Below are 18,350 nucleotides of genomic sequence, written 5' to 3' on the forward strand. Positions count from 1 at the left end.
ACTCTATTAAATAGAGAATTGCTCCTTCCCTTCTCACACCATCCCTAACATGGGCAGTAAACCCGTGAGTAGAGAAAATATTCAAGCACGCACCAACTGGCCCTCTTTATATTTGGGGTCATGCAACACCTGACTTGCTGGTAGTCACTACCACTAGAAAGCATGCTCGAGTGCCAATATCCAATACCCAAGCACCTTCAGACAGAGTGCAAAAGCCTTTACGCTTTAGGTAAAAGCTTATAATACTAGGCAGTTGGCAAGCTACAGCGATGTCCAGTGGGGATTGCTCCAAAATAACTTGACTGGCGTCCCTGAGCCAACCAAGTCCCAACTGCTTAACATCATTAAGGAGGGTAGGCAGGTTACCCATAATATTTGGAAAATACCCTGAACTCTGCAGCAACAGCAGGCAGTCCTTGCAAAGGGAACCCTGTTAAAGAGGCACTTTTGTTTGGCAAAGCTGTGGATGAGGCTTTAGAGATGGCAAAAAAGGAACACGACCCGCTTAAAACAATCGGCCACATTTCTTACAAGCTCTATATCCAACACAGAGTTCAACACCCATCGTTCCTGTCGCTCACAGGCCTTCTCCAGACACACGCATTCAGCGCTTTCATCAGGGTCCTCTTCCTGGTACACACCACAGGGTACACAGTCTACCTACCATACTTCACAACAAAGATGGTTCAGATGATGTAAGGGTAGAGGTAGGAGTTCAACCTCTAGAGGCTCCCCTGCCCTTGCCAACAAGTGACTTTAACATCAGGGTTCCCTCTCATGTATCTCCAGTAGGAGGTTGAATTTCATCATTCACCCACGCATGTGAGGAAATAACCTCAGACAGAACAGAAGGATGTTGCAAGAACATCAGCTCATCCTGCAAGTAGAAGTGAAGACAGTGGGCCTCGTTTTGGGTCAGATCCGAAAGAAATGACCCGCGCCTGACTTCCTGTTAACACTGGGGTATCACATCCCCAGCGGCCGGGAAGTCGGGCACCAATATTTCTGCATAGGACTCCATGGGAATTAACAACGGTGCCGGTGCTCCTGTGAGAACTCTGCGAGCGGGTGCCGTCCCACCCACCAGGTCCCGCCTCTGGCGGGCGGGACGGCACCCGCCCACAGAGTTGTACTGTGCTGGTCCGGTAACAACTGTGCCGGTAGGCTTACCAGCACCGTTGTTACCGGACCAGCACAGTTGAGGTCCAATGTTTCAGAAAGGAGCCATAGAACTCGTTCCCTTTCTAGAGATAAACAAGGGTATTCATTCTTTGTACTTCCTTGTACCCAAAAAGGACTTGACCATGCACCCTGTATTAGATCTGTGCTCTGCAAACAAATATGTCAAGCCACAAAAATGCAGGATGACTACACTGCAGGAGGTAATCCTTCTTCTCAAACAGGGGGACTTTATGGCAACATTGGACATGAAAGATGCATACTTTTCATATTTGAATCTTGTCTGTGAACAGAAGGTTCCTATGGTTTAAAGTGGAAATCACTCCTTACAGTTCAAAGTACTGCCATTCGGCATAGCCCCAGCGCCAAGAGTATTCACCAAGGTTCTGGCAGTGGTGGTGCCCGTCCTTCAAAGAACATCCATTCCATGGTATCCGTACCTAGGCGACTGGCTAATTCCAGGGGGCACACCTAAAGCGTGTCTCAAAAACACCCAAGATACCATCAACCCACTGTTCCAGCTAGGCTTCTCAATCAACAAGAAAAAATCAAGTCTCGTACCCAATCAAGTGAAACTATTTTTTTGAGCTTTAATTCGGACAGAAGACAATCATGTCTTCCCCTCACACAAGAGGGTCCAAAACATGCTATTCCAGATTCCACAATTTATAGCTGGTCGTCAGATAACCGTACCCAAGGCCATGCCCCTACTCTGAATGATGGCTTCTGTTGGGACGAACCAAGGTCCTCCCAAACACCCAAGCCCTTTAGAGTTAGGCAAGACTTCTTTAAGGCGCTGTAATGGACTAGGCGGGAGGGGCTCTGGGAAGGCTCTCTCACACAAACATAATCACATACACAGACATAGGCAAGCACTGAAGAAGGTAGTTATTGTCTTAATATAAGGCTCAATTAACTATTCGTTGGATTGATTTGTAATTTCAGATCCCAGGCATTTTAATAGCTTAGCTAGTGTTGTAGATGAGTCAAACTCCCCCTCCTTCCCAGAAGGAATGTGGCCTGTGGGATTCAAAATAGACCACAGGCTTAGTGTGCAGTGTTCGTCACCATAGCCAGCACAAACTGACTCACCAGGTGTCCACTGCCCATCAAGGGTCAATGTGTGTTAAAAATAGGACTAGCATGTTTTTTACGACAAAGTGCATTTAGAGATCAAAAGTAGACGTCTAAATTGTGGAGGAAACTACAAAATCCAGATCAAACGTGAGCAGGATGAGTGGAATATGGATAGAATGACTGGAAAATGTTTGAACATGGATAACCATGTTTAGTTCTTCGTTGGGCTATGCCTCACGGTTTTAAACGTCTGCAGAGCTACTGTGTGTTTTTGCATAGCTAGAAAAATGGAGAACAGCATGCTCTCACAAAACTGCTGACAACGAAGAAAGGCGGCTTTGGAGCATCCCTATTATGGAAGGAAGACTGATTTGGCTGAAGTCCTGATCCAGCACCATTGACATCACCATGGCAAGCCAGACCTATATAAACCCCTGCCTGAGACCAGTTTGGCAGGAAGGAACGGAAGAGGGACAGGAAAAGACAGTTCAGGCACCAGAGTCCTTTGCTACCATCCTCATTTTGTAAGATTAAACTTGTTATCCTTACAAGATCGCCTTTTTGCCTTATTTCCCTAGAGGGCTGTATTCATTCTGGTGTGAGCGTAATTGGGGACACCCTTATTCTTCCTACATCTACCTGCGTCCGATGCAAGAGTGGCTTGCAAGACAATGGTCTCGGGCAAGAGATCAGTGAGACGATCTAGTGGTTGTCTCGCAGTCTCTAGTTCTGTCTCTGCAGTGGTTTTCAAGGGATAATCTTCTGAAAGGGAAGTCATTCACCACACCAGCAATAGGGGCCACTCTTACCACTGACGCTTCCTCATCAGGGTGAGGAGCCCATTATCTCCATCATACAGCACACAGCGTGGAGACTCAGTCACGAGCAAACAAGCACATCAACCTGTTAGAGCTTCTAGCAGTATTCAAAGCTCTGAAAGCCTTTCAAGACCGGTTAAGGGGAAACAGTTCTATTCCTAACAGACAGCACTACAGCCATGTTTTATATAAACAAACAAGGCTGTCCAAACTAGCCCAGAACATATGGAATTGGGCGCTGAGACACATGCTCCTACTGTACTCGGCAGAAATGTGCAACTTCCTGTAGAACACGAATGACAGTTGCACGTCGACATTTTACACAGCATCTTCACTGAATGGGGTCAACCACATATCAATCTCTTTGCAACACTGAAGAATGCACAATGTCCATACTTCCACTCCAAGTATCCCAAGACAAAATCCAAGGGCAACGCGCAGTGAATGACTTGGTCAGAGAGATTTGCTTACGCTTCCCCACATCCCCCGACTCCTCTCCTCAACAGGATAGTCCACAAGATGGACCAGGAACAAGTCAACCTTATCCTAATGGCTCCAATGTGGGCCCCGCAAACATGGTTTTCACACCTAATGAAGATGTTCTTTTGTCCTCTAGTCAAACTTCCATTCCCGTTCAGCGTGCTATCCCAAGATCAGGGATCATCTCTGCATCCATGTCCTCAAACACTGAATGTAGCAGCTTTGCTCCTGACGTCTTCGAATGTGGGCATTTAAATCTGCCTCAGTGATATATGGACATTCTTAAGGATGCACGTAAACCTAATACCAGATATGGCTATTTCAATAAATGGAAACTCAAGTGGTATAGATCACATAGCATCAATCCTATTGACTGCACACCTTCTCAGATTGTGCTATACCTACTTTACCTTTTGGATTCAGGGCTAGTCTTTAATTCGCTAAGAGCGCATTTGGCTGCTCTTTCTGCTTACACCACCTCGCAGAAAAAATGTCTTGGTGGAAAGTCCCTGTCATTATAGCCCTTATGGAGCGGGGGTCAAGATATTACACCCTCCAATTTCAAATCCATCTCCCGCATGGGACTTGAATGTAGTCCTTACTAAACCTATGGGCCCTCCTTTTGAGCCAATGCATAAAACCAGTCTGAAGTATCTCACTTAAGACTGTTTTTCTCCTGGACATTACATCTATAAGTAGGGGGAGTGAACTTCAGTCGCTCTCAGTTCAAGATCCATTTGTCACCATTCACAAGGACAATGTGGTTTTACACACACATCCACACTTATCTCCTAAATTCATCTCCAAGTTTCAGGTCAATCAGTCTATAGAACATATGGCTTTCTTCCAAAACCCTACAATTTCATCAGATAGAAGCCTCCATACATTAGTTGTCAGAAGAGCTGTAATGTATTACCTGAATACAACTTAACCACTACAGGAAAAAACCCAGTTCTTTGTTTCCATAGCCTCTGGAAGAGAAGGGGATCCTGTCAAAAAGTATGCCATTTCAAAATGGATTGCACAATGCATCCAGATGTGTTATTCTCTTTCAAAGAAAACATTAACTTCTATGACCAGAGCACACTCTACTCGAGGCACAGAGGGTACTTTAGCTTTCATTGCAAATGTACCTTTAGATGCCATTTGCAAAGCTGCTTCCTGGAGTTTTATTCACACCTAAACACAGTATTACTGCGGGTCAGGCAGTGTTAAGACATCTTTTTGCCGATAACATCCCACCACCAACTCCTGGAACTGCTTGCTAGTCTATGCACAGCATGTGATTCTAAGCAGATCCACAAGCCTAAGAAGGCATACATTACTTACCGTAATCGTATTTCTGATGCTTCTCTCGCCTTAAATTGACATGTGCCCTCCCTTCCTCCCCTCTTGGAGTTGAAGGTACAAAGACATCTTGCACTTTCTTGATCTTCTGCACTCGTGCATCACTTCAGGCTCACTTTTGTCCGAAACAAAACAATCAGAGAGACCTCGGCGCGTGTAGGATCATGGGTACAATACACATCACACAGGGATAGTGTTACAAGCGAAGTCCCTTTTTAAAACTCGAAAACAAGAATGCAATACTCTGCAGCTACCACTAGATGTCGGCCCATGCACAGCATGTGAATCTAAGCAGAAACAAGCATCAGAAATATGATTACGTTAATATAATATATGCCATATACATTCTCCTTTAGGAGAACAAATAATAGCATTGGATTCTGTGAGCAGTGTAAAACAGGTAAGTAGTCTGATGCATAAAGTTCAGTAGAAACACTGTAAACCGTTCCCTAAAACTTGGTAAGGCCAGCCCTAAGATGGTTTGGTGTCTTGTGCCGTAAAGTCATCAGTTCCCAAGTTATACTTTTGAGGAAAGTTTACTATGTAATTGCACAATGGCAATGGTTATCATGCAAAGTTCAAAAAGGTACGTAAAGTTCAGGTAAGTAAACCCACTCTGTCCCATACACTAGGATAGGCCTAGGAAGAGATCCTTGACCAGGTCTCCACCGACCCAAGTCGAGGAAGAGTAAGATAGGGACAGGACTTTTATGCCCATGTAACCCTATTGTGAACGTGCAGAGAGGGGGGGGGGCACAGAGATGTTCACTTACTCTTTGACTGTTTTCTCCAGAGACCGTTACTGAGTTTCTGGAATCCGTTGGGGACACAGACTTCTGGGCTTGGTCCGGTTGGGGGATGCCCAGGACTCGCTGGTACAGATGTCACTTTTCAGGCACTGGATTTAATTATGGTTGGACACAGTGCTTAGGGCTCGGTTCTAGGCACCTTCCAGCAGTACACCCTTGTGAAGAAAAGATGTCTGCTGAGCAGGTGACCTCGGGACACCTCCAGGGAGCAAAGAGGACAGATTGCAATGGGAATCGCTGCGGTCAGGCAGCAACAGGTGATCTTCAATGAACGTACAAAAGAATGGGCCCGCAACGGCTTCATTTGATTTAAGAAGGCTGAAAATGTAGGAGCAGGTGTCTTGTAGTACTTGTTGAACATCCTCCAAGTTCCAAGGATGCACTCAGAATGGCAACTGATGCAACGATAACGTGCATCCCCAGCATGTGCTGCTCAAAGTGACTCACGTCAGTATGCGCTGCAAAAATGTGTGTTAAAGGAGAGTTATAGTTCTTTCATACAGGTTAAAAGTGGAATTATTAATAACTTGCATATAGTGATGGAACATCATGAAACGTGGGGGTTGACTGCCTGAGTGAGGGTGTCCGCAAGGAGGGAGCCAGGCATTTCTTCGCTGAATTCAGTAGGGGAATGGCCTGGCTGACTGGGTCCTTCTCCATTAAGGATGTCCTCCACAAAGTCTGAATCGGGTACGGCTTCTTGGGTGCATATTTTGAAATGTCAGCAACCTTCTCGAGAAGGTTGTTAAAGAGCATTTGGTCATCAATAAGCAACAAATCCCTGGGTTGAACAACGGGAGGCGTGTCCAAGATGTTGTCAGGGTCATGGGTAGGGGTAGTGTGCCAAGTGCTCTGATCATAAACAGGGACCCAGTCTGGATCTTGAGAGACAAGGCTGGAGACGCCTGACCTGGATCAGTGATATAGTAGATATCCTGATCAGGGTCATCTTGGTCGTCAAGGGATGGGGAAAACATGGTCCGGGAAATTTGCCTACACTTTTCCCTCAATTCCCCTTCTCAACAGAATAGTGCACAAGATGCACAAGTCACGCTTATCCTGGTGGCAGCAATGTGGGCTCGACAGCCATGGTCCCCTCATCTATAGAGAATGTCGGTCTCCCCTCCTGGGAAACTGCCCTGCCCGTACAAATTGTCACACCACCTAGGGGAAACACTGTACCTGTGCCCCCAAACACTCAACTTAGCAGCTTGGCTCCTGAAGTCATAGAGTTCTTCAATTACTTCAAAGATGCATGGACATACTTAAAAAAACAGAAAACGAACACCAGGCATTGTTGCTCCGATTAGCGGAAACGTTTTGTCATTTGGTGGACCTCCTAAAGACATCAATCTTATTGACTGTTCACATAAAGATATAGTCCTTTATCTAACACACCTATCGGACTCAGGACTTGTTTCCAACTCTCTTAAAGTCCACCTCGCTGCCCTCTCTGTGTATACCACATCTCAGAGCAAGGTTTCATGGTGGAAGATTCGTGTAATGAAGGCCTTCATGGAAAGGGTCAAAAGGCTTCACCCTCCTATTTCCAACCCAACTCCCAGTTGGAACTTGAATGTTGGTCTTAAAAGATTAATGGAGCCTCCTTTTGAGCCAATGCATAAGGTTAGACGTAAAGCCTTCACCTATAAGACTGCCGTTTTAGTGGCCATTACATCCATAAGGCGGGTTAGTGAACTGCATGCCCTGTCAGTTCAAGACCCATTTGTGACCATTCACAAGGATAAGGTGAGACTGCACGCACACCCACATTTTGCGCCTATATTTATTTCAAGTTCCACGTGAACCAATCAAACTTCCTACTTTCTTTCAGAATCCAACTCACTCTGCTGAAAGAAGCCTGCATGCGCTAGATGTTAGGAGAGCAGTAGTGTTACTACCTTGAAGAAACTAAACCACAGGGGCGCTGTTGAGCATGCATAAAATGGCCGCCTAATTGTGTGGCTCTGCGGCTTGCTGGATCAATACGGCAGTTAAAGTATCCTTTCAGTGCATGCCTTGACTCCCTAACAGCCTGCAATGACCCTATATGTCTGCGACACCCTGCGGTTGAATATCGGACCCAAGGGTGCGACCTGGCGCCAGAAACATAAGAGGACATCCCGCGTGGCCTGCATGGTGTCAGCCGCGGCTCGCCTAGTCCTGTGTGGGCTGCGGTGCCCCTGCTGCTCTGCTTTGGGAGAGCGGCTGAAGACGCGTGAGAAAGCCCCTGCAACCGCTGGACATCGCCAGCGGCGACGTGCCTCTCGAAACCCCGCTCTTGCAGGGTCCGCGGACTCGGATTGGTGCCCGGTCTTCTAGCACACTGGGGGACATTGTTGATTGTTTCTCCCTGCAGCGCGTTGCAGCCTGGGTTCGCCCAACTGCGCATCGACTTTCCTCCAGGTACTACCTGTGGGCTGAGAATCCGCTTGTTGCACTGGGCACCCCGTGATGCTGTGATCCTTGCCGGACCGGGGGCCTACCCTCAATGGGCTTGTCAGCTACTACACCTGACTGGAGTGCTGGTTGTCGCTGTGCTGTGGCTCGAGTTACTGCAGCCCAGACGCCTGACTCCTGTTACTCCCTACCTTCGGCCTCCTGGAGCGGACTTGCTGCGGCTGGAGCCTGGTATCTACTGGTGCCTCCTGGATCTGCTGTGCTGGGCTGCCCTATCTACCGGTCGGTCTGCAGGGCAGGAGCCTTGGTGGGTCTCCGGTCCCCTTCCTACATCTCGACCACTGCGTTGCCACTGGGCGGAGCATTATCACCAGGCTGCCTCCTCTTACCACCTGTGTTCTCTGCTGTGAGTGTGCCGCCGAGTACCGGCGCTCCTGCTGGGGAGCCGTGATGGCACTGTTGTGATTCCTGAGTTAACGGCGTGTGACCCCCTGCCTGTGCTTGGACCCGGTCGTTTACTACTCCATGCACAAGGTGAGATCTACTTTGCACACTGTGAAGCGGGCCGCGGGTGCTGGTGATGGCTGTGAACTCCTGAAATACTTGCCGATGCTGTACGCCTGGCCTGTTTTGAGGTGCCTCGGCTGCTGGCCCACCGACGAATAACTTATCTGACCTCTGCTGTGTACCCTCTCTGTTCCCACCAGGGTCCACCATTGCTGCAAGTATCCTGCTTTTACCTCCTTGATCATGCTAACCCCCCTGGGCCTGACTGTCTTCTGCTCACCCTAGCTGATGTTGGCTGGACTGCTGATAAGGTGCTTTGATACCCTAATTAACCCTTGCGTGGGCTCTCATTGAGACTGTTGTGGCTCTTACCCTTATTGGTTGGTGCACTCTGATACTTGCCTTGGGGTGCGTGTGCTTTGTGCGGTCAGTCCCCAACTGCTGCTTATGGCCTCTGGTCAGTACCCCCGCCCCAAATATATGTCTTCACATACTGCATGGCCCACGCACCCCCCGCAGCGTTCAGTGGCCATCATCTATACTTCACGAGACAGCAGATGAGTAATCACTGAACCCCCCCCTTGCAGGATCGCCATAATTATCCTTTGCTGTTCCGCTGCTCCACTCATTTTCTCATTGTACCCTCGCTCCTGTCATTCACTTTCTCACTTACATTGGCTGCACAACCATGGATAAAGGTGGGGGCAAAAAGCAAAGTTGTATAAAAATGTTTGCTAAATCTAACCCCAGAGACTCTGAGGGTATAAGTGACACTGCAGCTTACCCCTCTCCCCCTACCCATATCAAACCCACGGAGTTGCAGAAAATGGACTACATGCGGGAGGGGTTCACGAATGGAGAAAACTGATGCTCTTGTTGGGGAAGTCGAGACCAGAGTCGGAGTGGCAGAAGATGACACTCATGCATTGAGAACTGACCTTACTGCGCTCACTAAACAGATGCAAATTGTCAGTAAAAGGAACGAGGAACAGGGATGCGTTGCTGTCGGTGGCTAGGGCCAAGGGGGTGCTACTATTGGGATCGAACAGAGTTCATCTTTACCCCGATTTTTCTGTTGCAGTACAACATGAGCGAAAATCCTTTCTCGTGGTGAAAAAGAGGCTTTGTGACCTTCGTGTTAACTACGCTATGATGTTCCAGGTACTTTTACACGATTCCTGAGGAGGCGATGAAGTTCTTGGACCAGCATTTTCCAGGGAGATCCGGATAATCCTTTCTCTATGCTTTTGTTTGTTGCTATGGCCGTGGCTAAGACCCCGTTGAGGAAGGACGATCTCCTGTAACAGGCCTTGGAGGCCACTAATCCCTGTTTTCCGTCTTATTGTTGGTTCCTATGATATTTTGCCTACTGTACTAGCTATATAGTTTGCTGCAGTGCTGAGAATCGGGCGGCTCATGGCAAACAGTCCCCCCATGCTAGGTTGCAATGGTGTGGTTTATCTATGTTTTGGGGTTTTCAACCCCCTGGTTGAGAGGGGGGATGAGGGTGGTGAGTGTTGGGACTGGGTACGGTTTACTAAAAATGCTTGACTGGGTAAATGAGGCTGTTGGATGGCTTAGTTACGTCACCGCTTGCTTAAAGGGCTTCTACTCTGTTGGCCTCCTTGTGTATAATGCTTTTTACACACGGTTACTAGATGGCGGTTGACACACTGGGGTGCATGAACTGGAACATTAGAGGGCTGTGCAATTATACTTAAATGCGGAAGCTTCAGCTTTACGTGGAACACAAAGCCTGCATCCTCTTCCTGCAAAAGACACACTCGCTAGCGGTAGGTTGCAAAACATTTGCTTAAAAACTGGGCCTCAGCAATTCTGCACACAATACTCGACTCAAAGTAGAGGCATCATGACCTCTATTCACAAATCAATACAATATGTACCAAAAGCCACACAGATTGACCCCTTGGGGCGTTATGTGCTGATGCATGGTGTTTTGGCTGGTCGAGAGGTGATATTGCTTAATATATACGGGCCCAACATAGATGACATAGTTCTACACGGAACGATATGCTTGCACTGTAACCCCTTATCCCGATCCTGTGGTGGGGGTGGAACTTTAATATTATTGTGGACCGCTACCTAGATAGATCTGGGATCGGGCCAGTCAATTAGAGCCGCCCGGGTGATCCTAGATAAACAGGTTGGATTGGGTATGGTAGATGCATGGAGAATATTACCCCCGCAAACCCGCGACTACACATTTTACTCAGGTGTCCACGACTCACACTCCAGAATCGATTGCTAGTTGTCATCTGGTACTCTAACAAACCGCATAGTGGATGCGGACATACATCAACCTACGTATTCAGACCGCTCTCCAATCACATTGGCCCTAACCTGGAATGATAGTCAAGCCCCTGGGTGCTCATGGAGGCTCAAACCAGAGGCACTCCTAGAGCCAGTGTACAGGTCCGAAGTGGTTGAATGCGTGAGTGACTATTTTGACATTAATACGGGTACAGTTGACTCCCTTGCCACACTTTGGGACGCCTTCAAACCAAACATTAGGGGCATGGCCTTGGCCAAGGAAGCAGGGATCCTCAAGTTAATACGCAGGAACATTCAGAATAGCAAGCCTTCTCCAGCATGGGGTCTGGCATGGATTCACATGCTCATGAATATTCCCCGTCGTCAGGCTGGGAATCCTCGGTAAAGAAAAAACCAGTATCAGTTTCGTTTCTGATCTGTCTTTCGTAGTAATAACCAATCACTGGTCTCTGCGTCATACTGACCACAGCCAATGACTGCCCTCTACCTAAGCACCGCCTCTGGCAGCCATCTTCAGATTTTTACCGCACGTTCATGTGTTGGGATCCTCGTGCTATTGCTCTCGAGCGTTAGTGCTTTTTTTTCACGTTTTTTCTCAAAAACTTCGTTTTTTCGGTCAAAAGAGCCTCCAGCTCCACCGACTCTCCATCCGATCAACGGGGACCCGTGTCGGATTCGTCTGCGCCCCTCAAGGGTGAAGATTTCGTCGAGCTACGCTTTTGGAGGACTCCAGAAGTTTCTCAGGCCCGGACATGGCCCAGGAGAAGGGAAGCTCGACACCCGGAAAGCTGTTCAGGATCTGCCCTGGATGCCAGCTGCAGAACGTCTTTAAGGAGGACGAACACTCCTTTTGTCTCTACTGCTTACATGAGGAAGAAAGCGGGGGGGGGGTGCGGCCTCCACATCGACTTCCCCACCGGACGGCGAGGGAAAGAAATTGGACGCTATAGGACGCAGCGTCATCTCGTCTGCAGCGACGACGATTAAAGCGGCCAACGCCTTGGCTATCGTGGCCCGCTACGACAGGGAGCTATGGTACAAACTGGCTCCCCTGCTGGACTTCCTACCGGACGACAAGAGGGCGGATGCCCTGGAGATCCTACAGGAAGGTGAGGTGGCGTCGGACCACGCCATCACTATTGCGACGGACATCGCCGACACTGGGTTTCGCTAGTTTGGCAACGGCGTGTGCCTTGGGCGGCGTGGATGGCTCAAGGCTACGGACTTCCGTCAAGACGTACAGACCAGAGTCCTGGACATGCCGTTCGATGGGAACAACCTGTTTGGGAAAACAGTGGACGATTCCCTTCAGGCCATTAAAGCGGACACTGAGACGGCCCGGGCCCTTGGGGTTCTGCAGCAACGACGGATGCCCTTTCGGAGCAGCGGAGGCAAGGGCGCCTCCAAAGGTTACGGCGGCGGTTTCTCCACCTACCGTCAAGCGGCCCGCTCGTCTCAGGAGGCCTACAGAGGACGAGGCAAGTCTGGCGGACCCCGCCGTCGTCGCCAAGGAGGTCAAGGCGGCAAAGCCTCGTCGAAACAGGATTGAACCGGCCGTGGGGTCGGGCCCCCACCGAAGCACCCCGGTGGGAGGCCGGCTGGCGAGCTTCGTCAGCGTGTGGGAGTCCATCTCCACCGACCGTTGGGTGCTGGACGCCTTAGCCCGGGGCCACGCGCTCGAGTTTCAAAGAAGGTGCCCGCGCGTCCCCCCCGTGACCAGGAAAGAGCTTCACGTCCCTCAGCTTCTCCTGGAGGTAAAGGCGATGCTCAGGAAGGGCGCCATCGAACTGGTCCCAAAGAGGCTTCGGGGCTCCGGAGTTTACTCGAGATACTTCCTCGTGAAGAAGACGGGAGGATGGCGCCCCATCCTAGACCTGCGACGTCTGAACAAGTTCATCAAGGCGCAGAAGTTCCGGATGGTCACCCTCCAGCACGTCCTGGGTCAGCTAGAGGAAGGAGACTTCCTGTCGTCGTTGGATTTGGAGGATGCCTACTTCCATATTCCCATCCTAAAGGGGCACCGAAAATTCCTCAGGTTTGTGGTCCAAGGGCGTCACTACCAGTTCAAAGCCCTCCCCTTCGGACTACGGTCGGCACCCAGGGTATTCACCAAGTGCCTTGCACCGGTGGCGGCGCAGCTGCGCCGCGAGGGGATCCACGTCTACCCCTACCTGGACGACTGGCTCATCCGAGCCAAGACGAGGGAGCTCGCCGTGGAGCACACGGCAAGGACCGTCCAACTTCTCACGGACCTGGGATTCTCCGTGAACTACGCCAAGTCCCAACTGGTACCCGCGCAAAACGCACTGTTTCTGGGAGCGAAGCTCGACACAGTGTCCCTTCTGACCTCCCCGTCGGAGGAAAGGACCAGGTCCATCCTGGGCAAGGTACAGCGGATGTTGGTTTCCGACACGGCCAAGGTGAGGTCCATCAAGTCCCTCCTCGGAATGATGTCTTCTTGCATCTACCTCATTCCCATGTGCAGGCTCCGGATGCGCCCGTTGCAGGAGTTCCTGGACGCGCGCTGGATCCAAACGACGGGCGGCTTCGAGGAGAGGATCACACTCGACGAGAGTTTCCGCCGAGCGGTCCGGTGGTGGGGCACCCGCGCGCATCTGACGGCGGGCATGGACTTCCAGACCCCAGACCACCAGGAGACAGTGACCACGGATGCCTCCCTGGAAGGGTGGGGAGCGCACACCGAAAATCTGCACGCGAGAGGCCTTTGGCTCCCGACGGAGAAGTCCCTCCATATCAACGTCCTGGAGCTCCGTGCAGTGTCCTGGGCCCTCAGGTCCTTCCTTCCGTCCCTCAAGGGCAAGGTGGTGAGTATCTTCACCGACAACACCACCACCATGTTTTACATCAGGAAACAGGGCGGAACCAGGTCCCCAGCACTGTCCAAGGAGGCGCAGGACCTGTGGCATTGGGCCGTCGCCCAAAGGATGTTTCTGGTGCCGTTTCATCTGGCAGGGATAAAAAACACCATCGCCGACTCACTCAGCAGGGAGCTGCGCTCGTGCCACGAGTGGGAACTACGGCAGGATCTAGTGGATCGCCTCTTCCGGCGGTGGGGCACACCCCAGATCGACCTGTTCGCGACGGCGACGAACTCCAAGTGCCGGAGGTTCGCCAGCAGGTTTCCCCAGGCGAGGAGCATGGGCGATGCTTTCTCATTCCCCTGGAAGGGCCTGTTCCTCTACGCGTTCCCTCCTTTGCCACTGCTAATCCGGCTCGTCAACCAGCTCAAGAGGTCACGGTGCAGGATGATCCTCGTCGCACCTGCGTGGCCGAGGCAGATATGGTTCCCGGACCTTCTGGACTTGTCAGCGTCCCCGCCAATCAAGCTGCCGGTGGACGCGGATCTACTCTCCAGGGAAGGAGGCGCCATCTTCCACCACGACCCGAAATCGCTGAACTTGCAGGCCTGGCTCCTGCAGCGCTAGAGTTTGGAGGATACGACATACCGGCCGACTGCAGAGAGGTTCTTGCAAAGGCCAGGGCGTCCTCGACTCTTAAATGCTACGGACACAAATGGAAGAGGTTCTCTGTCTGGTGCCATGCACAGAAGATTAACCCTCTACGGATTACGGCTCCCCAGGTACTGCCGTACCTGCTGACGCTGGCCAAAGCTGGACTGGCACACGCGTCCATCAAGATTCATCTTGCTGCGATCTCCCGATACACCAGAACCACGGGCTGGACCTCCTTGTGGTCTCATCGTCTGGTGAAAGAGTTCATGAAGGGACTGTTCAGATCATTCCCGCCGGTGAAGGCTCCGGCCCCGGCGTGGGAGCTCAACGTGGTGCTGACCAAGCTCATGGGACCTCCGTTCGAGCCTCTGCACTCGGCCCCGTTAAAGTTTCTGTCGTGGAAAACAGCGTTTCTTGTGGCCATCACCTCCGCACGACGGGTGGGAGAGATCCAGGCCCTTTCCTGCAAGGCCCCGTACTTGACTTTTCACGACACGAGGGTAGTGCTCAGGACGCACCCCTCCTTCATGCCCAAGGTACCGTCGGACTTCCATCTCAACGAACCCTTGGTGTTGCCTGTGTTCTTCCCGTCGCCTTCGTCGCCGGCTAAGAGGACTTTGCACTCGCTGGATGTGGCTAGAGCGCTGAAGTTCTACGTGGACCGCACAAAGTGTTTTCGGAAGACGTCACAACTCATTGTGAACTTTGGACCTGTCAATCAGGGGAAGGCTCTCTCGAAGGCTTCCATTTCCAGATGGCTCTCCGGCTGTATCATGTACTGTCATCGGTTGGCAAACCGACCGCTGCCTGGCCGTCCGAGAGCCCATTCCACCAGAGCAATCGCAGCTACCACGGCGTTCCTTTCTGGTGTGCCCCTGCTGGACATATGCAGGGCTGCTACGTGGAGGTCGACGCACACCTTCACGAAATTCTACTGCGTCGATCGGGATTCCAGGGAGGAGTCCAGGGTCGGCCAAGCAGTGCTGCGCAACCTGTTCGCCTGAGGTGAGCCTGGTGAGGAGGTAAGATGCTTAATGTCGAGTTTGATGTAATGCTTAATGTTGAGCCTTTGCCACCTCCCGTGGTTGTGCATGTGTGTACTGCTATGTATTCTTTATTCATGAGCATGTGAATCCATGCCAGACCCCATGCTGGAGAAGGAACAAGTTACTTACCTGTAACTGTTGTTCTCCAGCATGGGTCTGGCATGGATTCACATGCGAACCCTCCCGCCTACCCCTCTGCGGCTCTTCACTTGGTCATACTGCCTCTTCACGTGCTTCCAAATCTGAAGATGGCTGCCAGAGGCGGTGCTTAGGTAGAGGGCAGTCATTGGCTGTGGTCAGTATGACGCAGAGACCAGTGATTGGTTATTACTACGAAAGACAGATCAGAAACGAAACTGATACTGGTTTTTTCTTTACCGAGGATTCCCAGCCTGACGACGGGGAATATTCATGAGCATGTGAATCCATGCCAGACCCATGCTGGAGAACAACAGTTACAGGTAAGTAACTTGTTCCTTCTCTTAAACACCTTCAAACAACATATGGTGTGGACCCGTCCCCTGCAAACCTAGGTGCAATAAAAGGCACTTGACGCATTCGGAGACGCTGCTGATAGGGAGCTAAAGTTTCTGCATAACCCGGTAGCTGTGCGTCAGTATGGTGAGGGCGAAAGACCGGGTGGGTTGCTGGCTAGACTGGTATGTCAGGAAGAGAGCGGGTGACACATTCCACTAATCAGTGACTCTGATGGGACCCTGGTGCATACTGAAACCGGGTGAACAAAGTGTTCCGCTCCTTCTATTCGACAGTATACACCAATAATGACGTGGTGCCTACCTCTGTCATAGATGCGTTCCTGGAGGGGCTGCCGTTATCGGTACTCTCTGCCGAAACTTGGGAAACTCTTGATGTCCCGCTCGAAGTTGGGGGAAATACAACGAGCTATTGAAACCTTGCCATCCGGGAAGGCCCCTGGTCCTTACAGGCTCACTATGGACTTTTATAAGTGTTATAAATCCCTCTTTTTTTTTTTTTTTTTTTTTTTTAAATATATTTTTATTGTTTTTTCCAAGAAAACATACAACCAGTATCATCAACACGACAATCAATTAAATATCCACAATAATTTCCCATTCCCTCCCTCCCCAAGTGAACCCGGACCGGGGTTGCGCAGTCTGCTGCTGGCATTAGGGTGAGCCCGGGCTGTCCGGGTCCTCGCCTGAGGTGCTGGCTTCCTTAGGACTGAACAGGGCCGTCGTGAGGGCAATCCACTGCAGGAGGTCCTCCGAGTCATTTATTTTTTGCTGTCTTTGCGCCAGCTCCCAGGCCCCGGTTTCAGCCACAGTCCATCTGCGAAGGTCCTCCCACCATGTTACAAGTTTAGGGGCCCTGGGACACTTCCAGGCCATTGCGATGCGCCTTTTTGCGAGGATGTACATCAAGTCTTTGAGCCTGTTGAGAGGTTTGTTTTTTTCCCTCGTGGGTACAAGCCCAATAGACATGCCTTGGGGGATTGCACGTCTAGCGTTATGTCCTCCTCTGCTACCTTGGTCTGAATTTGCGACCAGAAGGTTTGTATGTTCGGGCAGGCCCAAAACATGTGGGTCAGGGAGGCCGCGGGTTCTTGGCACTTGGGGCACCGCACCACACCAGCGCCATTGAATCTCGAGATGACAGCTGGGGTAAGGTAGGCCCTATGGATGATGTAAAATTGGATAAGCTGGAATCGGGCATTCCTAGAAACCTTTTAGTGATAGTGTGTTATTGTTTCCCACTCCGTGTCGCCGAATAGTGTGTTCATCTCGGCCTCCCATTTGCTCTTGCATGTGAGTTCGCTATGTGTGGTGCTGTCAATTAGGATCTCATAAAGCCTAGAGGTTTCGTGTCCCCCTTCTGCCACACCTATCAGGTTCTCTATGGCCTCGTGTCCGGCGCATTGGGATTCTGCATCCGGCCATCGCCTCCTAAGTCTGTCCAGCACCGCCCCGTATAGAAGGAACTGACCCAGTGGGACCCCAGTCAATTCGTGCAGCTCGGGAAATGTGTGGATGCCCTGGTCGTCCACCAGATCGCCCAGAGTGGCGACGCCGGAGGGTTCCCATATGTTCCGGATCGCCTTCCGGTCTTCCGGCCTAGTGGACATGATGGCGGCTATAGGGATCTGTGGGGAGTAGGGGTCGGACAGCTTGACCAACTTGCAGGCCCGACTCCAAATTTGAGTGCCTAGGCGGATGAGGTGCGCGTCCAGCGTTTTGGGCATTGGTCCGATCCAGAGGAGGTCCCTGAGCAGCCATGGTGCGTCTGGGGGCTGCAATAGGCGTGTATCCGTCATGGCATCATCAGCCATCCACTGGATCACGTGCTTAAGCTGGGCCGCTATGTAGTAGAGCTCAAAGTTAGGGGTGTTCAGGCCTCCCCTCTCGTACGGTCTTTGAGTAATGTCTAGGGCAACTCTGTGCCTCCCCTCCCGCCATAAGAGTTTCCTACATAGCATGGCCAGGTCTTTGAAAAAACGCTGGGGGATGTTGTAGGGGACGTTGGTGAAGAAATGTAGGAGACGGGGGAGTGCTACCATTTTAAGGAGTCCCGCCCTACCAGCCATCGAAAGGGGCAATTTGCACCATAGGTCGATTGATTTAGCCAGTCCCTCCTTAGCCCTGCCCGTGTTCAGAACATGTTCGGTCTCAGGGTCCCGGTGGATCACGACGCCCAGATATTTGAACGTAGTGGGTTCCCATTTAAGGGCCAGAGGGGGGAGGTGTTCTTCCTTGGTTCCACTAAGTGCAGTCAGGGGGAATAAGCAAGACTTGCTGTGGTTAATCTGGACCCCTGTGCATCTGTGGAACCCGTCTAGGGTTTCCAGGATGTAGGGGAGAAGGTGTTCGGGATCCCTCAGGTAGAGGAGCATGTCATCCGCATACATGGAGACAAGGTGGTTCACACCATTTATCGTTATTCCCC

General features: G+C 51.0%; 1 protein-coding gene across 3 annotated transcripts in view; it reads left to right on the forward strand.

Moving 5' to 3' along the window:
* The window catches only part of GOLM2 (golgi membrane protein 2), an 801,157-nt gene that overhangs the window by 657,151 nt on the left and 125,656 nt on the right, over positions 1–18,350 (forward strand). The window lies entirely within an intron of this gene.

This window comes from Ambystoma mexicanum, chromosome 11 (genome assembly GCF_040938575.1).
Source record: "Ambystoma mexicanum isolate Mex_15411 chromosome 11, UKY_AmexF1_1, whole genome shotgun sequence".
Taxonomy (NCBI): Eukaryota; Metazoa; Chordata; class Amphibia; order Caudata; family Ambystomatidae; genus Ambystoma; species Ambystoma mexicanum.